Below are 23,409 nucleotides of genomic sequence, written 5' to 3' on the forward strand. Positions count from 1 at the left end.
GGCAGGGCAGCAGCTGTCAGAGGGCTGCAGCACCATGGACAGCACCGGCCCCACTCACAGGCAGGGCAGCAGCTGTGAGAGGGCTGCAGCACCATGGACAGCACCGGCCCCACTCACAGGCAGGGCAGCAGCTGTCAGAGGGCTGCAGCACCATGGACAGCACCGGCCCCACTCACAGACAGGGCAGCAGCTGTCAGAGGGCTGCAGCACCATGGACAGCACCGGTCACACTCACAGGCAGCGCAGCAGCTGTGAGAGGGCTGCAGCACCATGGACAGCACCGGCCCCACTCACAGACAGAGCAGCAGCTGTGAGAGGGCTGCAGCACCATGGACAGCACCGGCCCCACTCACAGACAGGGCAGCAGCTGTGAGAGGGCTGCAGCACCATGGACAGCACCAGCCCCACTCACAGACAGGGCAGCAGCTGTGAGAGGGCTGCAGCACCATGGACAGCACCGGCCCCACTCACAGACAGAGCAGCAGCTGTGAGAGGGCTGCAGCACCATGGACAGCACCGGCCCCACTCACAGACAGGGCAGCAGCTGTGAGAGGGCTGCAGCACCATGGACAGCACCAGCCCCACTCACAGACAGGGCAGCAGCTGTGAGAGGGCTGCAGCACCATGGACAGCACCGGCCCCACTCACAGGCAGGGCAGCAGCCTCAGGAGAGCTGCAGCACCATGGACAGCACCGGCCCCACTCACAGGCAGAGCGGCTGCAGAAGGAGAGCTGTAGGATCACAGGCAGACACACAGAGGGTGCGGAGGGCCTAGACGGCTTCACCCCTCTCCTCTGGGAACCCCACATTTCCCAATTGTTTATTATCTTCGCTAAGTTGAGCTTGTTACATAGCCTGCTGCTGATTATTTGCAAGCAGTCCTCTCTTAGCTGCCATACATAACTTAAACGGCGGCTGCAAATCTAAACAAGCCCGTTACGCCCGGCAGCCATATTACTCATCGCGAAAACGAGTACCGTCTTTATGCGCCGTCCCCCGTTTGAGTTACCGCCGCGCAGGCCCGCGGAGATTAGCATATTTACCGGAAGCGCCGAAAACAGGTGGCGGGCAATTAACCCCCGATAAACAGTTTTGGCGTCTCCCCCCCCCCCACCTGAACCCGCCTCGCGGCGCCGGCCGTCGCTAATCCCGCTAAGCCCGCCGCGGTTCGCTCCCGCGCGGTAACGAAGCGTCGCGGGGTCAACAGCCGCTCTCGACCCCGTGGTAATTAAGTGTTCTTTCTGGGCTTTATCCTGTTTGTTTTTTTTGTTTTTTTTTCATTCGTCGCGCGGGCTGGAATGTCCCTGAAGGCGCGCGAGAGCTTTTTTGGTTCCTCTCTCTCTAGCGGAAGAGACGGGAGACCAAGCGTTCCCACGAGGAGAAACGGGTGCCACTCCGCCGCGTCGCGGCGGTCGAAGCTGACCGCTTTAGCGTCCTTGGCGTGACGCGCTGAAGGGAGGATGAAACAGCTCTGGGACTGTTATGATAACGCTCTCTTTCCCTCTCTCTCCCTCTCTCTCTCTCTCTCTCTCTCTCCCTCCCTCTAGCTCTCTCTCTATCTATCTCTCCCTCCCTCTCTCTCTCTCTCTCTCTCTCTTTCTCTATCTCAAATTCAAATGGATTTAATGGCATGAATCAACCATTGTCGCCAAAGCAGTTTCTCTGATGCAGGTGTGGGCAGAATCTTTCCACCAACAGCCCTAATTGACAGTCCTGTGTTATATACAGGTCCAACAACATGGCTGTGTAAAAAAAAATTAACAAAAAAAAACATGTTCAGCAGTCTTTGGTAAATTAGACAATTATAACTTCCAAACTGAGGAGAAACGTGTGGTCGATGCATGTGGTCTTCCTGGCCGCTGCACTTAGCCTTATACACTTGTGGGGATGTATTATTTTCCCTCCCCCGCTTGTCCACAGGGTCACAAATGACTCAGCCTCGCCAGACCCCCTGTGATAAAGCCTCCTGCATTGAATTTTAAACCCCAAAATCAATATTCTTTCATGTAGAAACAACCTGTCACTCATCGGTAAATCAGTAAATAACTGCTTTCCTGCTTCGCGGTCCAGCGAGACTGCGTTTCTAAAGTCAATGCCGCTCGTTTCTACTACAAAACACACAACTGATTTTTTTTTGTGTAATAGACGTGTGGCAAGTTTGATTATGACTTTTGATTTCAAAGCTGCGGCGTTAAGCGCGACTCGTTTAACATTACGTTTCATCCAAAGATCTGGAACCCTTCGGTGTGACGAATGCACAGCGATAGAGGAAATCAGGAAGGGGGGGCAAAGGCTTTGAACAGAAGTTTTTTTGAGCCGAATAATCAAACTTCAAATTTGATACCGTATTTTGAGTTGAGAGGACAAAGACCCCGTATTGTATGTGAGAACAACCTGGCTTTTTATTCACTGAAAACCAAGGGGATGGTGTCATAACACATACCACGTCTTTTTTATTTTGCATAAGCAGCACTCAAATAAAGGGAACTTTGATATTCCTCTACTACATAACCAAACCGATTTTGTCTACCGAGCGTCTTAAACCTATTCTGCGTTCACCCCGACCTCGTCTGTCCCCTTTCTGATATACGCTCTTCCTGACACGCGAGAAAGAATATTTCACTGTTGGATCGTGGCTTCGTGCGGTATCACCGTGATGACAGCTCTCTGACTGGAGATGAGATTTTGTCTCTCCGTTCAGTAATAACGCCAGCCTCGCACATTATTTTTGAATGCTCCCTGCGGTGTGGGAGGGAATCAGAAAGGAAGGGGGGCAAGGGGGAGGGAGGGGGGGGGGGCTTTTGCGGGTTTGACTGAAACTCTGTTTCATTCCGAGGAAGCTGGAAAACGACAGAATTGAACGTAATGGGGCTTTAATGGAGCGTTTATTGAGCGCGCCAAATATTTAGCATAGTGGAATAGTGTAGCTGGGGTAGCCCGGTGGCTCACACGGATGAGCCTCGCGGCCTTGGACTGACCGTGGCTGGTAAGTCTCCTTGTTGTCCTAGCGGTGAATTTTAAAGTGAGCAGAGGGTGAGACAATCGCAGACGAGGCTCTAGCTTTATGAAATATGCCAGTTCTATGCCAGATTTTATCAGGCTCTGTGGGTCTGTCTCCTTTTAAATCTAATTTAAAAACACATTTTGCAACTATTTCACCTGTACTCCTGTTTCATTCAATGTCTGCCTTCATCCTGCATCAAATACTATTTCCATCGATACCTTTGAGAGTGCTTTTGTAAGAAAAGCACTCTTCAAGTAAATGCATTAGGATTATTATTAAAGTTTGAATGTGCGCGCAGGCATACACGCATGAATGTCACTGCATGTGTAGGTGCTTGTGCTTCATCCAGCACGAGAGTGTGTGTGTGCTCCTTCTTGAAGTGTTCCCGGATGACAACAAAATTGAACCACGTCAGAGAAGGCCCATCACGAAAGGCACTTTACTTTGTATTCGCATTAAAAGCAGCCTCCGCTCCAGCGCGTATCAGAGCTCCTTTGAAGTGTAATAGCGGACTCCTTTTTAAAAGGAAGGCGTCCCCTTTCGAGTATAAATTCGAAAGGAAGAGATTTTTTTTTTTGAACGGGACGAGGCGGAAGGGCCGCTGGTTCTTTCTTCCCGCGGTTACGCTCCGACCGGCGAAAGCGCGACGGCCTTCCGGAACGTTCCCCGTCGGCACGCCGGGGGGGGGGGGGACCGGAGGGAGAACCCGCTCCGCTCGTCCGGCGTGTTCGACGTTCGCGCGTAGAGACGATCCGACGGCCATTCGTCGTTAAAGATTAAAAAAGGAATCTTTCGGAAGATGAGACCAAATCTAATTTCCTCCTGTAAGGTGCTGTATATGAATTTAAATCATTTTCTTTTCATGGTTTTAATTATACGCTGAAGCCGATTGAAAAACCCGGGGACAGATGCTTATCTCAGAAAGCCGCGCGGTGCAGCGGAATGAGCAACGGCTGTCTAACTGACCTTTGCCGCCGTTTCAGAAATACGCCGCCGCCGCCGCCGCCGCCGCCGAACACGTAACTGACCGCTGAAGCGAACGTTTAACAAGCCCGTCTAAATCCGTAACGCCGATGGGGGGTCTCGTCGCGCGGCGTACGGATACGCTGACGCCGAGCGCTTACAGTCCGGGGCGGGGCGCGTGTGAGCTGTGGGCCAAAATAAAGGACAAATGGTAAATGGACTGCATTTATATAGCGCTTTTATCCAAAGCGCTTTACAATTGATGCCTCTCATTCGCCAGAGCAGTTAGGGGTTAGGTGTCTTGCTCAGGGAAACTTCGACACACTCAGGCTGGGGATCGAACCGGCTACCCTCCGACTGCCAGACAACCGCTCTTACCTCCTGAGCTATGTCGCCACATGACGCCAAATGATGTTGTATAAGTGTAACAGTCAGACTTTTTTCCACACACGGCGATTCCAAATGCATTCATTCGTTGAAAATGCGTGGGGGATGCTCTTGTGCCGTGTTGAAACGCACTGCAGCAAACGACGTGATTAACATAAAATGCCCGACGTGTGGTTTCACTGTGAGCACGCGCAGCAGTGCACAATGTCGTCCTGTCAGAGCTCTGGCCACACCCCTTGACCCCTGACCCCATGACCTCTGACCCCCGCCCCTGGCCCCTGTCTGCCCACAGCGGGGCCCAAAATATTCCACCGATCAGACCAAATGCCTATCCGCATATTTTATCACGTGATCATTTGACTGATTTCTTTGGGCTCTGAATTTTAATGGCTCTTGATTAAAAAAAAAAAAAAAGATTTGAGTCTTCGGTCTTAGGAGCCGTAGAATATTTAATTGAGAAATTATTTAATTATGCGACTCAATCACCTTCTCACCCCATTTTGTGTGCCCAGAACACCACGACGGTGCTATTCTGTGGCCCCCACTGCATCATGGGAGACCACCTGACCTGGAGGCGCTCTGCGTGAGGTCAGGGCCCCGTTCCCTCCACCTCTCTTCATCCCTCACTCTCCCTCCTTTACTGCAGCCTCTCTCTCTCTCTGCCCTCTCTCTCTCTCTCTCTCTCTCTCTCTCTCTCTCTCTCTGCCCTCTCTCTCTCTCTCTCTCTCTCTCTCTGCCCTCTCTCTGGCTCTCTCTCTCTCTCTCTCTCTCTCTCTGCCCTCTCTCTCTCTCGGGCTCTCTCCGTCACTCTCTTCCCCATCTCTCTCTCTCCCGTTCCCCCGCTGACAGGCTGTATGAAATGTGCCATCATTAAGAGGAGATGAAGACGTGACACGGCCTTTATGTGAAATATTGGATCCATAATTTATCCAGTGCTTTCGCAGGGGGGTGCCGGGCGGGGTGGGGGGGGGGGAGCGAGGGAGCGCGCTCACGGCCCCGCGAGCCGCCAGACTCCGCGCGCAGCTCCCGCTTTCTCTCACCAGACTGCTCTTCCGAAGGGTTTTTAATGAGGCGGAAGACCCCTTTAACCAGACGCTTTTTTAGGCAGGCAGACCGGCAGTTAGACTGGCAGAAAGGCAGTCAGGCAGGCAGACGGACAGTTAGGCAGTCAGGCAGGCAGACGGACAGTTAGGCAGTCAGGCAGACAGTCAGTCAGGCAGGCAGTCAGGCAGGCAGGCAGTCAGAAGCAGAAAACACAGCAAAATGTGCAACGAGCAGCACCGGTTTCCATAGTTTCCAACCCAGGCTGTGTCACCACACAGTCACAGATTACAAATTAGCCGCATTAACAAACACCAGCACTGCCACACGCGGCGAGATCAGCGCCGCCGAAGAAACCGAAGGATGACTCAGACGCAGGAAGAGGAGGGAGGTTTACGACTCGAAGAAAATCGAACACCTGCCAAGACCTCCGCTTGAAGGAGGAGGAGCGGCAGCAGCTCGCTGCCAGTCCCACGCGAGGCCACGGAACCTCCGGCCGGGTCCGTCCCACGCGTTTCGGCTCCGAACCCCCCGACTCCGACAACGCGGGTACGAACGCCCCCCAGCCACGCAGCCGCCCCCCGAAAAAAGACCACGCCCCGTCGCGTTTATATGCCGGCCGCACGCAGGTGTGCTTTTCAGGAAGTCGAGATGAGAGAGCCCCGCCGACGGTTCTGACGGCGTTGATGATGACAGCGCGTCGGCGGGACACGGCTCCGCGGCGACGGCGGGCCGCCGGCAGGGACGACGCGGCGTTTGCGTCTGATGTCTGCGCACGTGCGGAAACTGTGACGCTCCAGCCCCCCTTTTTTCCGGAGCCTGCTTCTGAATTCTCGCGGATGCGCGGAGAGATCGGCCGCCGCCGCCGCCGCCGCCATCGTTGTCTCCGGGTAAAACGCGGCGGACGAGCGAACCTTCCGGGCGCCTTCGCCCCTCTCCGCGTCTCGCGTCCCGTGGCGGAACCACGCCGCTGGTGTCGATGATTAAAACGACTCTTTGCCGTTAAATCTAAATCATTTACGGCGAACCCAACTGAAGAGGAGGGCTAATGAATGCCCTGAGGACTGGGTTTATTTCAGATGCTGTGTGTGTGTGTGTGTGTGTGAGTGCGTGTGTGTATGTGTGTGTGTGTGTGTGTGTGTGTGGAATGTACTTCGCTCTATCAGAACTGGAGGCAGCGTGTGGCTGTAATGAGTGTTCCCTTCGTATTTACCACAAGAACACGGAGACACTGTGCTATGAGTGCAGATTGTGTTCCATAAGTCAAACGGTCTGTAGCGGGTTTAGTGTCTAACAACGCCCGGTTGCTTGTAAATGGGTTATAGGTCTAAGCCGCACGACCACATTGCATTCTTAGAGGTTAGCAGCGCTCTATCAGGGGCGCACAAGGGAGTACATGCATAGCATGATGCCAGTCTTAATCCAGAGGATCCACAAAGTCTTACAGCAGAGCTGATGCCAAGTCTTACATGCCAAGCCTGATCCCAAGTCTTACATGCCAAGTCTGATGCCAAGTCTTACATGCCAAGTCTGATCCCAAGTCTTACATGCCAAGTCTGATGCCAAGTCTTACATGCCAAGTCTGATCCCAAGTCTTACATGCCAAGTCTGATCCCAAGTCTTACGTTTACAACAAAAGTTACGTGCCGTCGTAGTTGTAAGAGGGTGAACAGGAAAACAACATTTTAAGCAGGAAGGATGGTACAACATTTAAATACACTGAGGAGATTACAGTGGTAGATAATCTGAGCCTAACCTACTCTGATCCAAGAGTATCGACTCCAGCTTCGAAACTGGCATCCAGTGTCAAAGGAGAGGCTATTCTCAGTCTGAAAAGAGGCTATTCCAGTTAAGAGAGGCTATTCCAGTCGAAAGAGGCTATTCTCAGTTTGAAGAGAGGCTATTCTCAGTTTGGAGAGGCTATTCTCAGTCTGAAGAGAGACTATTCTCAGTCTGAAGAGAGGCTATTCTCAGTTTGAAGAGAGGCTATTCTCAGTCTGAAGAGAGGCTATTCTCAGTTGGAAGAGAGGCTATTCTCAGTTTGGAGAGAGGCTATTCTCAGTCTGGAGAGAGGCTTTTCTCAGTCTGGAGAGAGGCTATTCTCAGTCTGGAGAGAGGCTATTCTCAGACTGGAGAGGGGCTATTATTCTCAGTTTGAAGAGAGGCCATTCTGATAGCCCACAGACTATTCACTTGTACGCAGAAAGCAATTTACTCGAGGAAGTCGCACAAACATCTGCTCAGCAGGAGAACGAGAGACGCCTTCAGATGAAACGCACCCGGAAATGAGCAAGGGAAAAAATGTTTTTGTTTATTCTTCGCTGGATCTGGAGGGTGGCGGGTTCGGTGTCACAACACGACAAACTCATTTCCGCTAAAGCACCGACAGAAATAATCCTCCGGTAAACACGCACGGCCCGGCGGGTTACCCCCTCAGCTCTCTGAAGTCTGAGCCGTCTGTTTTACTTTATTTCATTTTTTATTTTTATTTTTTCGGAAGCGAGGCGCTTTCTTTGGCCTGGATGCGGCGAAAATCCCGCGTTACGGCACGGACCGGCGGGATGGCGACGGAGCGAGGGGTCTGTGGCGTTTCCTACAGCACAGTGTCCCCATCATCATCACAGCACTGGGGCATTTTTCAACCAGAGGGAAGTTAGCCCCCTACTGGCCCACTAACCCAACTTCCGGTGGGAACTTAGTTTATCCAGGAGGTCTCCCATCCAAGCACAAACCAAGCCCACATATACAGTACTTAGCTTCTGCCATGTGTTCTTATGAATACATCTTAATTCGACAAAAAAGGCTGTGGACCAGACAAATACCCATAGTGATCCAATAAGGTGAACTGGAACAGGTTCTTTCACCCACCCATTTGACCCCATCTTAATATCGCAACAGTTCTGAGTGAAGATGTAACATTTGATTCCATTAAAATATTTTTTTAATCATTTTTGAATGATTTTGAGATATATCTTTTAGAACCCAGGCGTTTTATTGTCGGCAAAATTATTCAATCGAGATTCTATTATTTATTGCGGTACGCTTTAATCATCATACAAAGTCACTAATCTTTCGGTTAATGTTCGCGTCGAGTGACTTGACAGCGCAGTGTTATTGATGCCTTGCCTGGTGTGATAAATTCGGATTGCTCTCTGCTGAAAAACCTTCCCCGTCACTTCACGAGCTCGAGCTGCGCGTGCCTCCCCACCTCGGCATTCTCGCGTGCACGCAGACGAAAGCGCGTTCGACCACTTCAGTTCATCGCATCTGACGGACCGCTGAATTTCTCCATTCATGCGTGATGCTCCACGTGCAGTCGGGCAGTAGTCAGTCATCCTCTAGAACTGAAGCATCTGCAGGACCGCTAATCTATTGTCGATGAGGATCCGTTCAGTTGTATTTTTACTTAACCGAGATATCGCGCAGGGCTCGTCGCTACCGGCTGTCAGGCGGGCGGATACGAAGTTCCGCGCCTCGTCCACGGATTTCCCCGAGGGTGATGGTACGTACTGCTACAAACCTTAATATCAACATATGCAGAATAGTAAGGCTCTGTTTGTTTTTTTACTGGATCGTTTACTCGGACGTGATATTACGCAGCAACGAACGGCAGCGTGTAACTTTTGCGCAATCTTACCCAGCAGGAAACCAACGTAAGATCACAGATTCATAACGTTCACAAAACGAGTTAAAGGAAAACTTTTCTCCATTGGTGCTGTGTCCGTGAATGTACTCTGATATCATGATCAGCTCTGAAGTTCTGTATTGTATTGCAAACATACAATTCAGCATAGTGCGCAATAACCTTTACCGTTCACTTCAAACAATTCGCAGTGCAAAACGTTCAATAAAAACGCACGCCTTACTACGACGGTATATAGCCGATTCCTAGCATTTAGACAGGACCTCCAGTCCCTTACTGCGTTCAGCCACCAGGGCAAACCTGGGCTTACAGTTTAATTGAGACCAGAGGAGAAACCGAGAGCGAGGAGAATGACAAATGCGTGGCTCGTGGCAGACCGGGACGTATCAGCGCATTAAAACCTCAAAAGCCGTGGCCTTTTCATGTTACCGGGGTTATGTGGGCGGTCTTGAAATACGGTGAAATGTCGAGTCATCTTTTCACGGGGATGCATCCGTACAGAAATTCCATCGCCCAGCGCAGCGATGTCTCCCCGGTATGTCGTGCGGTCTGCGATTGGTGAGCGCCGTCTTTAAATAAGGTGATCTGTGAAGTCTCGCTCAATTCTAGAGAGCACCTGTGGATTTCCTTTTTTTCCAGATAACTACCGCAATTATGCATATTTTGGAGGAAATCGGTTCACTGGTGCGCGTGGGAGTTTGTTATCTGAGCTGTTTGCCAATCAATTTTCTTTCACTAAGAGAACTCATTTAAAAACAGAATCTTGCTCAAATGACAATATAATGCTGGCTGTGATCCTCTCTCCCTCTAACCATGCCGTCCGAAATTTTACATGCACATAAGGCACATTACATGCATTCTCCATACGCGTCACACACATTTAGCTGCATGCCCCACACACATCACACACACATTACATGCATGTTCCATACACATCACACACATTGGCTGCATGCCCCATACACATCATACATGTTTGTGTCCATGGGAGAGCACAAAAGAGAGAGAAGGGTGCATCACCCTCATACCATCACCATGCACCATCATGCACCATCAAACTCCTCTCATCAATCATGCAAACAAGCAACACACAGTATGGCTTTGTCCTCTATTTTCTAACATTTGACTGCTTGCATTTTAATGTCAGGTTTACTCATTTTAATTGAAGGTTGAACCACGCTGCTTTGGAATAATTATGCTGGAGAAGAAAAGGAAAAAACGGAAGGGAAATTGTCTATAAATTGAAGCTGTGAAGCTTTTAAAAGCAAGGATTTCCCCCGAGCCCCCATTTGCATTTTCCACTGCATGCACGTGCTGTCATATTACACTTCAGAGATGGCAGACACACACACAGACGCACGCGCGCACACAGACACACACAGACATGCGCACACACACTCCCACACACACACACACAGACACACAGCAGCACAGCATGACACACAGCCACCACACACACACACACACACACACACACACAGACGAACACACACACACACACACACACACACACCTCTTTAAGGCTGCCCTCCATGCTCCCTCAGTACTGGATATAAAGCCCAAGGCAGGGGAGCGTTCAGTTTAACTGTTCTGTTGCTTTGCCAGCAGGTATTTGTCTTCTATTTCAGAGAGGGCCAGCGTGTAGTGGCATGAGGCAGTGGCTGATGGGGGTGGGGAGTCCTCAGATCTGTCACTCAAAGAACCAGCAGAGCAGCACCCGCCGCCCCCCCCCCACCCCCCACTGTCCCATCCCTCCACCCCTTACTGCCCACCCCGTTACTGCCCCTCACCTCCGTTACTGTCTCCGATTTACATCGGCGCAAAGCGGATTTTCCACTTCAGACATGAATCACGGAACTTGCGCAGCGTCAGCCAAAGTTACGGGAATAATCCTTTTCTTATCTCACCCGCATTATTAATTCACAATAATACACAGATTTAATTGAGCAGACGGCGTCTGAATCCTCGGGGGGCGGTGACTTTTTTAACAGTTCTTTTTTAGGACGCGCGGTTTAAATGGGGGTTGGGGTTGGGGGGTGGGGGGGGGGGGAGCCTTGGGGACGCTTGGGCTTCTTTTGGCGAGGGAAGCCATTAGCTCCTGGCCACGCCGCCGTCTCTGAGAGCGAAAGGAGGGATTTGCTCTCAGGACGGGGGCGGCTCGCGCTTCCTCCATTAGAGCATCCTTTGTTTCCACGCACGGAACGAGCCGGCCGGAGAGGCTGCATTTTCAATAAATAAAAAAAGACGTAGCGTCCATTAATCTGCCCTTGATGCTTTCAGGGTAAAACAAAAAAAAAAAAACAAGCTCACAGAAAAGGAAAAAGAAAGGGGGGGGGGGGTCGGTCCTCGGGGCCGATGGGGGCAAGTCCAGCGGCATTGCGCCCCGTTTAACTGTTGGGGAGCGGGGGGGGCTTTGCTTTAAAAGGAGGAGCCCTTTTCCAGGGGGGAGGTGCTTAGGCTCTTGCGCGGGACCCCAAAGCGATAGTTATTGACCGCGCGAACGTGTGGACAGTGAGAATGCGTTGGGCTTCAACCCGTTTGACCTTAACGAAGTGGTGAACTTCCTACCGCGCTATTTACCGAACGTAGATGAAAACGCGCGCACATACACACACACACACACACACACACGCACACACACACACACAGACGCACGTGCACACACACACACACACAGACGCACACACACACACACACACAGACGCGCACACACACACACACACAGACGCACGCGCACACACACACACACGCACACACGCACACAGACACACACACACACACAGACACACACACGTACACACACACACACACACACACACACACACAGACACGCACACACACACACACACACCCCTCCTCCTTCCCCGCCTCTCTTTAATTGAATGTACGTGTCATTAATTGCGGTTTCTAATTCCCCCCTCCCCCCCCTACTTTATCACGGCGAAAGAGAGCGCTTTCCGCTGTTTCTCATTCTCCCCCTCGGACGGCCGCCGATAGGCCCGCCTGATTAAAACCCTCTAAACCGTTATCAATTACGCTAATTAAAGGCAAACGAGCGCCGTGGAGCTCTCAGCTTAAGAGACCGCCATGCGATGGCTTTCCCGCTGCGGGGCTCGGTGCTGTAAGCTCTGGTCCTGGCGTTTGCACTGTATCGGTCCTCTAAACTGGTACGAAAGCATGTGGGACTCTTTTCTAAATTTATTTATTTATTTATTTATTGATTTAATTTTTGGCTGGACCGCAACAGCGGGGCCAGCCCTATAAAAGCGAATGTCTGTGACTGAGTGATCTGAGTGACTGAGTGAGTGACGAAGTTACGCCATTGGTCGGCCGAGTTATGAAGTTACACCATTGGTCGGCGGGATGAAGTGTGTTAGATCCAGCCATACAGTAGGTTTTGACCTGCTCTTGTTTTCACAAATATCGAGTGTGTTTTATGATGCACTGAAGGAAAATAAGTACAGAAAACGGCAGCTTCTACGTCGCAAATCCTCGGCACGCCCAAACGTTTCTGAAGCCCGTCAGAAACGTGCGGTTCTTAGTAACGCTGCACAGCGTGTGCGGGTTCTGTGCGGGTTCTGTGTGGGTTCCGCACCTCCGTGTGCCTCGGCGTGTTCTCCATCACAGAATTTTATTTCAGTCTTGCTCAACAAAATGAACTCGATGCGCCGGGGATTTACCAGCTCTCGCACGCAACGGAATTACAGCTGTCTGAGAGAAGCCGTGAGAAACTAATTTTATGAAGAATATTGTTTCTGTGATTATTACGGTTGTTTCTGTGATTATTACGATTGTTTCTGTGATTATTGCGATCGTTATGAACCTTTGCTTTACTGACTGCAGATCATGGGAGAAGTAGGCCTGTTTTTGATCTGTGGAAATAGTGTTGGTGGGGAATGGATCGGACTGAACGCTCCACTGGCTACCGGTCTCTGCCAGGACCAGGTTCAAAGTCCTGACCCTCGCCTACGCTGCAGCCAACAGGACGAACCCCCGCCTACTTACAGGACATGATTCGATTCTATACGCCTGCTTGACCCCTCCACTCTGCAGCCCCAGGGTGCCTTGCACCCCCTCCCATCCGGATAAAGGGTTCTCGCTCAACCCCATCATTCTCTACCCTAGCTCCCCAGTGATGGAACAAACTCCCTGTTCCTCTATGAACCTCTCCCTCGTTGCCCATCTTCCACCATGGTCTGAAGACACATCTCTTCAGACTATACCTGGACTAACTAAATATGACCTTGTACCTCCATCCAGCACTTATACTGTACTTTGTATCATTGTCTTGATGTCATAGCTTGTCCTGCCTCCTAGTTTTACTTAGCATAGGTTAGGGCAGAGTAATGTTCACTGTGTGAACTGGACTTAATGTGTTCATGGCTACGAATAACTGTTACACAATGAGTATTGTACCTTATCGGAACCTGCGTTTTGTAGTTGTTCCAATGACCTTCCGTATGCGCTTATTGTACGTCGCTTAGGATAAAAGCGTCTGCCTAATGAATGTAATGCAGTGTAACGGCGCCAGCGCTAGGTTAGCCCCGCCGCGCAGGCTAAGGCTGCGGGGCAGCGGGAGTGAACCTGCAGTCGGGCGGCGGGACGTTATTTACGTTTGGTGGGGCGACGGCTTTATCTGGGACGGCTGCCCGGGGTTTACACAGCGGCCGAAGGGTCGCAGAGCCGATGAGAGGAAGAGCGCTTCTCTCTAAAGGGGGGGGGGGGCAAAGATGGTAGAGGTCCCACCCAAGAATGGACTCCCCCCCCATGCTTTAAACCCCGCCCTGTTACCGGGTCCGCTCGGCCTTGCTTCAGAGCCGGAGGACGCGGGGAAGCTGCTGACCCCGAAGGACTGTGGGAATCGGGCCGCTACGTACAGTTTCATTAGCGAGGGACCGGGGGCCTCCATCAGCAAAGCAAAAAAAACGTTTATTTCCCTCTCGCTCAAAGTGCTAAAACTGCGCCCCCCCCCCCCCCCCCCCCCGAACGTAGATCAATCCGGATGCTTAGCCATCCTCCGATCCGCGTTCTCTGTGCCCGTGACCTGTGGCGCCTCGCTTTGTTTGCTAAGTCCTCGGTAACGCCCGAGTGCGCGTGGACGGCGGACGCCGATCGATGCGGAGAGGCGTAATTAAAAGAAAAGAGCCTCTCTCTCTCACTCTCTCTCACGCCCTCTGCCCAAAAAGCGGGGAGGAGCTTCGCTATCGGAATGCTAAGAGGAGCCGGCGGGCGGGCTCCTAGCTCTGTGCTAACCCACCTTAGCGCCTCTAAGACACGGATGTGCGCCTTTTCCCCCCCAAAACTTGCGATTCCGATCGTCCGCTCCGGATAACTCGCGACTGATCGATATCGGCTTTTGAAGCTTCGCGTGGTCCCGTGGGGGGGGGGGAGAATCCATCAAAAATATTTGTCTTCGTGCGAGAGCATCCAGCTCAGCTCGTTAGCACGTAGGGTGTAATCTTCTTCAGTTCAATTTTATGTGTTGGCTGCGGTGCTTTTTATGGAGATTCTGTCATGTAGACATTTCACAGAGGAAAGAAAAAACAGGCCTGAACCCCCCCCCCCCAAAAAAAAAAGGGGGCAGCTGAGGTGGTTGTTCATTGGAACAACTACAAAAACACAGGTCTGATAAGGTGCAATACTCATTATGTGACAGTTATTCATAGCCATGAACACATTAAGTCCAGTTCACACAGTAAGCGTAGGCTAGGTCAGAGAGTAATGGTAAGTTAAACTAGGAAGCAATGACAACAAGCAACAATATCAAGATAACGATACAAGGGCAATATAAGTGCTGGATGGAGGTGCACGTAATATGAAGGTGGTACAGGAACAAAGTGGAAGGATATAAGCGATGAGTGATCCTACAGTAAATTGGGAGTGCCCTGCAGAGTGGTGATAGTCCAGGTATAGTCTGAAGAGATGAGTCTCCAGACCACGACGGAAGATGAGGGAGAGGTTTGAAGAGGGACAGGGAGTTTATTCCACCAATGGGGAGCTAGGGTGGAGAAGTTCCGTGGTAGGGACGAGCGAGAACCCTTTACCCGGATGGGAGAGGGTGCAAGTCGCCCTGCTGCCGCAGAGCGGAGTGGTCAAGCAGGCGTATAGAATCGAAACATGTCCTGTAAGTAGGCGGGGGTCAGCCTGTTGGCTGCCGCGTAGGCGAGGGTCAGGACATTGAACCTGGTCCTGGCAGCGACCGGTAGCCAGTGGGGGTGACCTCAGCAGAGGAGTGGACGTGGGAGAGAACTGAGGATTCCTTAGATCCGTACACCGTGTTTTCTTTTGCCAGGCTTTGAGGGCTGTAATAAATGCGCAGTCGTTCTTATTCCAAACGTCCCCCTGATCCTCCCGAAATCCGCTGTTCCCAGTGCCCCGTTCGCCCGGCTCAACGCGTCACTCCCGCTGGAGCGAAGGGAAAAAGGCATTCGGGTGCATTTCGCGGTCCTGCAGACCAACAAAGACAAGAGGGATTATCCGCCGAAAAGGATAAATACTAATAATTTCACATTCTCCCCCCCCCCCTCCCCTCCATCTGAAACAAAATCCGTTTCTCAAAAAAAAAAAAGTATAAATTTAAGGAGAAAGCTCCTGCTGGCTCTGCTCTGATTGACAGGCCAGCTCTGCCACCGTCGCGCGCGGGTCTTCCGGAAGTTTCCGGTTCCCGCCTGGCTGGCTTTTTGTTCTCCTCCGCGCCGGGGCCATTATCTCTCTCTCCTCCCTCCCCTGTGTTTTAGCCCTGCCGCTCTCCCTCCCTCTCTCCTCCCTCCCTCCCTCTCCCTGATCCTGTCCTCCCAACCCTACCCCCCCCCCTTCCGTTTGAGAAAGTTGTTTAATGTGGAGGAGATAGGGGCCGCTCGGAGGCCGCCCCCCCCCCCCCTCAGTAATTACCTTTTTTACGGGCTCCGCGGTTCAAATCAAGGATGCCTTTGATAGACGCTCCTGAGTTATCATACTCCCAGCCCATCAGACTCGGCGTGCCCTGCCTCCAATATGTGACTCTTAGTCAGACAGAGCGTGCCTGGAGAACCCCACAGGCACACACACAGGCCCAGGTATTAGCCCCAACCTAGACCAGCGGAGTCTCGCGGACTTGCCTAATTCTAATGTTTTGTACGTTTTTTCAAACAAAAAAATAACAATAAATGCAAGCGTGAAATCAAAACACATTCCACGGGTTATGATTCACTGGTTTGACGTTTTTTTCTGGTTAAATTCTTGAATTAGTCACATAGTTTGACAATGTAAATGAAACTGCACTTTCCACTGTGTAACTGAGCAGTCTCAGAGCTGACTGGAGTTATATGGTACTCTCCTGGTCAAATACCGACTGCCATCATCACCAACATATAGCCATATACCCTATAGAAGCCCAGCATCAGTCAACTAATTAAAATGTTATTTTCCAACGTGTCCTTGGTTCTTTACACAAACAGTAGTTCTTGCATTTGTTGGTCGAAACAAGCATTCTTACAAAAACGGTTAAATGAACATCAAAGAATCCCAGCAAGGACATCGAGCCGCGTTAATAAACAAGGTTGTCCGCTTTCATGAATCAGTGTAAACGCGCACGGGCACTGCCTCCTTGCGAAAATCCTTTTGCTCTGTCAGATTTAAAAATAAAACCCTTTATTATTTCATCGGCAACAAAGCAGATTTCCAACGGCCAATCAGAACGCGAGTTCACCCAGGAGCTGTGTGGGACCGGAACCGTGATGCGTCTGGAAAGTCACGCGAACGAACGTAGCTTTTAAACTCCGCCACGCGACAGCCCGCGCCGCCCGCCTGTCGGATCGTGCGGCGACGGGTTAGCCGTCTCGTTACGTAAGCTTTCGGGGGGGGGGTGGGGTATTAAAACAACGCCGGGCGGGGAGGGCGGGCCTCTCCACGTTTGCCCCGTGTGCATGGCTGTTCCGTGTCACCGTTCTCTTCGGGCGTGTCCATAGCCGTGTGGCGACCATCACTTCAACATGGTGAAAGAAGCAGGGTCTGACTGAGGGGTACTGCTTTAAAGATAACCCTTAGAGGGTGGTCTCTATCTTCTCCCCCCCTCTCTCTCGCTGTCTCTCTCCCTCCCTCTCTCTCTCTCATGTTTAGTGTCTCTCTACCTCTCTGTCTTTCCCTCTCCCCTCTTTCTCTCTCGCTGTATCTTTCTCTTCCCCCCCTCCTCTTCCCCTCTCTGTCTTTCTCCCTCTCCCCCCCTCTGTCCCCCTCTCTTTTGCTCTGTCTCTCTCTTCCTCTCTGTCTTTCTCCCTCTCCCTCCTCACTCTCTTCCTCTCTGTCTTTCTCCCTCTCCCCCTCTCTCTCTCTCTCTGCCTCTCTCTCTTTTCCTCCCCCTTTCATGTCAAAGACGCGCTGCAGCGCCCGTTAAATCCTTGGATTAGCCTGCATCCACAAAGCTGTCTGGCGCAGGGGAACGGCGCCCGTGGGGCCGCGGCGGCTAGGAGCCCGGGCGTGCAGGTTTCAGTCCCAAACGGGGCACTGCCCTTCAGCACACAGCTTCAACCTTGCGGCAATTATCCATCTGCGTGGCCCGGATAGGACGGGATACACACAGGGACGCACAGGACGCAAATAAGCTAATCTGTGTACCCCGAATTAATATGAATTCTATTATAATATTATAGAATGTTGGCGTAAGTGAAATTCTATTGGACGATTTTCATCATGGTTTATTTCCATAACTGTTCCTATAAAAAAAAAAAAACCTCAGCGACTTCATCAAAGAGTTCCTCTCCGAGAGCCGACTTATAAGGATGCAAATCAAACGGCGGCGATGCGCGGCTTATCTCTCCCAGAATGCCGTGCGTCTGCTTCCCTCTTATTTCCTTCACAGAGGGAAAAGCTGCTCTGTTCAGTCGTCAGAAACACGGCCTCCCAAGAGACTGGGAGCTTCTGCTGAAGCTCATTGCAGAGATGGGGAGAGATACTGGCTTAGAGGCGGGGAAGCAGTCGACAAAAGTCTTTGATGCGAGCGGCACGCGCTTTGAATTTAAACAAGAGTCTGTGTGTGTGTGTTTGTGTGTGTGGGTGAGTGTGTGAGAGAGACTGTGTGTGTTTTTGTGTATGTGTGTGTGGTGTGTGTGCGTGTGTGAAGCTGCAACCACAAGTACTGAAAAGTCATTACCCGCTGCTTCTCTCAAGAGTTGGGTTTAGTGGTCGGGGCTGTGATGCGGTGTCAGTTTTGGGCCTGTGTCTGGTCGAGAGTGTATAGGGGGAAAAAAAAAACACTGGTCCCATTATTCTGCTAAAAAAAAAAACACAGAGAGCAACAAACCGAGGTTTAAAGATAGCCCTATGGCTTGACGGGTTGATGGCCGGCGCTGTGGCAAAGCTCGCAGCCAAAGAGGCTTCTGGGTCCTTCCTAAAAACGGACGAACCGGCCCTTTTAAGGACGAGCCTGAAGGAGGCGACCAGCGACAGCGGCGCCCGGGCCTATTATCAGTCAGCCCCAGCCGTGCTGCCTGTACGTCAGCCTGCCGCTGTCCGCGGTCCTGAAGGCTCTCGCCGCGGGAGCTGGAGCAGCTAACCGGCAGCTGAAGACGCCAGAACAGCCCTTCTTTGGGGCTCCCCTGAGCTCAAACAAGCCCATTATTTGCCAGGCACACAGGAGGAGCGGAGCGCGCCGGCAGGTGCTGTTTACCTGTACTTAGCCGAGCGTACGTTTCCCGTAACTGAGTCATCTCGGCGCTCTGATTGTTCCCTTTCAATTAAGGCGGGGGCCGGCCGCGGAACTGGAGAGCGAGCTAGGCCCCGCTCGCACGCTTCCACACTGAGCAAACAAAGGCTTCAAATTAGGCGTGCGATTGTAGTCGGTAGCACAGAACCGCAAACTTGAACAGCGGCTAATTGCTCATTGCATTACAGTCTATCGCGGCTAATAGCAGCTGTGCAAGCAGACGTAGCGAGTCGAAAGAGTTTCTGCGAGCGTAAGTGAATCGTGAAGACGTGATGGGAGCCCGAGCGCCCGCACGTGATTGGCTAACCGTGGCTCCAAGCCCGCGGCAGGGGGGACGCGATTGGCTGGGTTGTAGCAGAGCTAGCGAGGACCAGGCCAGGAAAATTGCTTTCTGGTCCGGTATGACACAACACAGAATGACTGTTTGTACGGATGCTTCACAGTTACCAGTGGCAACAGACAGTCTAGCCGGACGCTTGCCTGGAGGTTGGATCATGCTTGGGCCTCCTCCTCCCTGCTGTTGGAATACCAAATGAAGTGAAGTCAGCGGAGGGATGCTGATCATGGTGCTGCTCATTGCGCTGCTCATAGTGCTGCTCACGGTGCTGCTCATAGTGCTGCTCATGGTGCTGCTCATAGTGCTGCTCATAGCGCTGCTCATAGTGCTGCTTATGGTGCTGCTCATAGTGCTGCTCATAATGCTGCTCATGGTGCTGCTCATAGCGCTGCTCGCGGTGCTGCTCATAGCGCTGCTCATAGTGCTGCTTATGGTGCTGCTCATAGTGCTGCTCATAGCGCTGCTCTTGGTGCTGCTCATAGCGCTGCTCAGTAGACACACTAACTGCAAGTGCACTTGCCGAAGGGAAACTCTGTTTGTGCACTGGCCGTTGGCGAGAGGGAATCGGCCGGGACTCAGGCAGGAAGTGACCCGGCTGCCGAGGCCGTGAGACGGATCAGATCCGGGGGGTGTCCCGGCGGGAAACGCCCCGACCTTTCAGACCGCGCCGGGGCCCAACACGCCGGGGCCCAACACGGCGGGGCCTGACCCGGGCGGGCCGAGAGGGAGGGATATAATTTGACGGGCTTAATGGAACGAAGAAAGCTGGCTTCCACTGCGGGAGCCTTTCCGGAATGGAAGGGGGGGGGGGGGTGAGGGGAGGGGAGGGGTGATTTAATGAGGTGATTTAACAGAATGGATTTTCCAATTGAGCACGGGTAGTTTGAGAAGGAAAATAACTGCGGGTTTTTAATACGCAAATGCATTTTAAACACCGAGCGCTATAAACTGCGGTCGGAATTCTATCAGCGCTTGCCCTCTGCCCTGCAAACGGGTGTTTGCATTTGTTGCATTCGACATGGTTCGTACTGAACATCGGCATCGTTGAGAAAGTGTCTGCTTTAACTCATTGGAGAGTAGGTTTTTGTAATGTTATTTAGAACTCTAGAACTCCCAGTGTTCTAGAACTCCGGTGCTTTCAGTAGCGATTGTGACATCAGCATTAGAATGTTCGGTTAAGAGCGTTCTAATTGCACATTTGTGCCCGTACGCCTTAAAGGGTTAAACTGAATGAAAGCTGCAGGTTTTGAGGAAGCATGCACGCCTTATATTATATTTACTTACATTTAGAACCTTTTTTTTTTTACTTTTAAATTCTGTGAAGTGGACCAGGCCGCCCACGCTGAGCGGCGCACTAAGAGCAGTGAAGTGGACACGTCCTCTTGACCCCCCTCGCAGTTAATGGCGCAATGGCGCATTCGTTACCGCTGGCAACCCCGCGGCCATTTTCCTAGCGGACGGCTGAAGCTGAGTGGCGCTGGGCCCGGCTAGCGCTGGAGCGGCCGGCCTTATGGGAGATCCTGCTGGCGCGCTAGGACTGGGCTAGCATGGGGGCGGAATGTAATAATCGGTTCCAAAAAGTAAGGGTTCCCCCCTCCTCTTTCTCCTCCGTTGCCACATCCCGTTTACTGAAGTTGCCACCAAAAGCCCAAAGCATGCTGGGATATTATTCAATAAATGAGTGGATGAACAATACATGGCTTCCTAAGACCCAGGTAGTCATTTTTGTCCCCTGTAGAGGACATGGATTATGTTGTAGTATGCTGAAATCTACACTACAAGGACATTCACAGTAAAAATAAAATAAATCATATTTTTGAAACTTTCTTTTCTGCCGTGTCTCAGGAGGATATACTCGGTTCTCATTTGCCGTTTCCTGCCCGTTAGCCCCGCCCACATGCGCAACAAGTCATTCTGACCAATGGCACGGGCTTCCCAGATGCCGCCTAATGGCCATCTGGTGCGTCTGACCTGCCCTGCTCATTTTAATCAGAGCTCTCTGTGCATGTGAGCGAGGTGCTGTGGGGCTGTGCCAGAGGAGGTCACGTGACTCAGATATCTTCTCTTCCTTTGTAGCGTGTAGGTTTTTTTTTCCCCCATTTGAAATTCCTCCAGTACATTTTTCAAGGACAAAACAAAACAAAAAACTGCCTGGTTCTTTTGAGCACAGTAAGCCCCTTATTGCAACAGCCTTGGAAGGGGGAAAAGCTTCACCCTAGTGTTAACTTCTGAGAGGAAATGAATATGTCCGCCAATAAACGCAGTAACAAAAAGCACATCGGTTACAAAATTCTCTCGGAAGGAATCGGCCCCTGGTGCCAGCGTTTTCGGATCACCGTGGCAACCACGCCCACTCCCGGCGCTTTTTCGCGGTGCGCCGATGAGTCACAAAGGCAGGGGTGCATCGCGGGGCGAGGACAGAAAGAAAACAAGACACCCACAAAACCGATAAAAAACACGTTTTTCTAACCCCTTCCGACTGCTGAGGAACCAAACGGGAAAAAAAAACAAAAACCCCACAAAACATTACGTGGAATTCAGATGTTCCTATTTTCCATCCGGCTCCTGCCCTAAGCTCTTTTTAATCATACCTCCGTTTATATCCAAAGTCATGTCTGAGCATCTCTAGCATCCCTGTTATGTGAACGACCCTAGGGTTCCCCTTTCCTTGAGACAGAATAGCGTGGTGAGTGACCGCGGGTCTAATGTGGAGCCTTAATGGAGGGGAGCTCCAGAGCCGCTAGCCGCGACCCAGCTGCTTTGCACTGGAGAGAGGAGCGTCGGGCCGGCTAATCGCGCTCGGAGAGGATCCTCTGATACGCCGATGAGACGCAGCCAGGAGTGCCGAAGCGCTTCGATTCCGCGTGCTTTTGAGTAAAAAATGCTGTTTCTTTTTTAACTAGAATGAAAAAAAACTCAAGATAGGCTAGGAGGAGTTTTGAGAGTTTCCAGACGGATGACGAAGCCTGACGTTTGGTGAACGGTGAGGGGTGTGCGGCGTGGCGCGGCGAGATCTTCTTCTGCCCAAACGCCGCCACCGCCAGTTCCCGCCTGGGAACTTCTCACACTTCTCCTTCCTGAAAAGCATTACGTGTAAAGCAGGAAGCATTAGCTGTCTGTAGTTTATATGGGTCCAGGGGGAATCGTGTTGTGTTCTGTCGGACTACAATATGCTCACATTAGAGTTGATTCAACACTGGCTGCACTTTCTGCTGGGGTAGGAGAGGGTCCAGACTGCTGATAATCTCCTGTTGGCCTTGCAGAGTCTCTTCAATCCGTTCTCCGGTTCTGGTGCGAGAGGGGGCCCTGTCCATTGAAATTAACATGAGCTTCTGTCAAGGTAATTTCTGCGGTTGCTGTCGCTATTATTGCTGTTGTTGTTGTTGTTGTTATTGTTGTTGTCGTTTTTATGAAAGGTGCAAACGCGTGCTTCGCATCCCATCTGCAAGCGGTGTCTGTTGTTGCCATGGTGCCGGGGAATTTCTGCCGGCAGTCCTCCGTGTCCCGTCCCTCTCTCTGTCGGCTGGGGGGGGGCTTCGCGCGCGGCGGCGTAAACGTCCTCCCGGTGCATTGTGGGATTTCGCTGGCGGAGGTGGTTTAGCCCAGCTGAGAGCCTGCCGGCAAAGGCGTGGCTTTGTTGAAGTGGGCTGCAGTGTGGCATAACGGGTAAGGAGTTGGTCTTGCAACCTAAAGGTCGCAGGTTCGATTCCCGGGTAGGACACTGCCGCTGGACCCTTGAGCAAGGTACTTAACCTGCATTGCTTCAGTATATATATCCAGCTGTATAAATGGATGCAATGTAAATGCTATGCATAATGTTGTGTAAGTCGCTCTGGATAAGAGCGTCTGCTAAAGGCCTGTAATGTAATATAATGCAGTGAAGTGCAGTGTTCTTTTAAGGTCGACTGTCTCACCGTAGAAGCAGAGGGGCGTTAAAACTGTGGTACCCTGGATCGGTGAAGGTTCGATAGCGTTGGATTTATCGAGTGCTTTGCGAGAGCCGTCCTTTACGTGTTCATACACCGCAATCGTTGAAAGGCCTCGCGAGTGAGCGAGGATCACTTAAATCGAATCGCTCTTCGGAGCCCGTTTCTCCACAGTGTCCCTGGCAGTACGGTACGCCTACGCGAGCTCAGCTTCCATCGGCTTTAAACGTGACCCTAGGACGCACTTGATGCAGATTGCACGTTTCCAGCACACTCGTTTTTAATGAATGTTGGTGTTTACTTGAAAATCATGTTCGAGAGTTTAAAAAAAAAACGGAACTGAGCGTTCAGTTGCAACATCGCGCTCCTTACCCAAAGAGTAGCGTGTTAATGTAACTCAATTACTAATCTGCACCCTGATGTGAAAA

General features: G+C 51.6%; 1 protein-coding gene across 2 annotated transcripts in view; it reads left to right on the forward strand.

Annotated features, from left to right (window-relative positions):
- Positions 1-8,500: 8,500 nt before the first annotated feature.
- The window catches only part of LOC135245545 (alpha-1,3-mannosyl-glycoprotein 4-beta-N-acetylglucosaminyltransferase C-like), a 73,794-nt gene continuing 58,885 nt past the window's right edge, over positions 8,501-23,409 (forward strand). The window contains exons 1-2 of one of the 2 annotated variants that reach the window (XM_064318644.1): positions 8,501-8,898; positions 22,319-22,395. The gene's annotated coding sequence lies outside the window, so the exon portion shown is untranslated. The remainder of the gene's footprint in view (positions 8,899-22,318; positions 22,396-23,409) is intronic. The other variant, XM_064318645.1, reaches the window with a different exon arrangement.

The sequence above is a fragment of the Anguilla rostrata genome, chromosome 19, assembly GCF_018555375.3.
Source record: "Anguilla rostrata isolate EN2019 chromosome 19, ASM1855537v3, whole genome shotgun sequence".
Classification (NCBI taxonomy): Eukaryota; Metazoa; Chordata; class Actinopteri; order Anguilliformes; family Anguillidae; genus Anguilla; species Anguilla rostrata.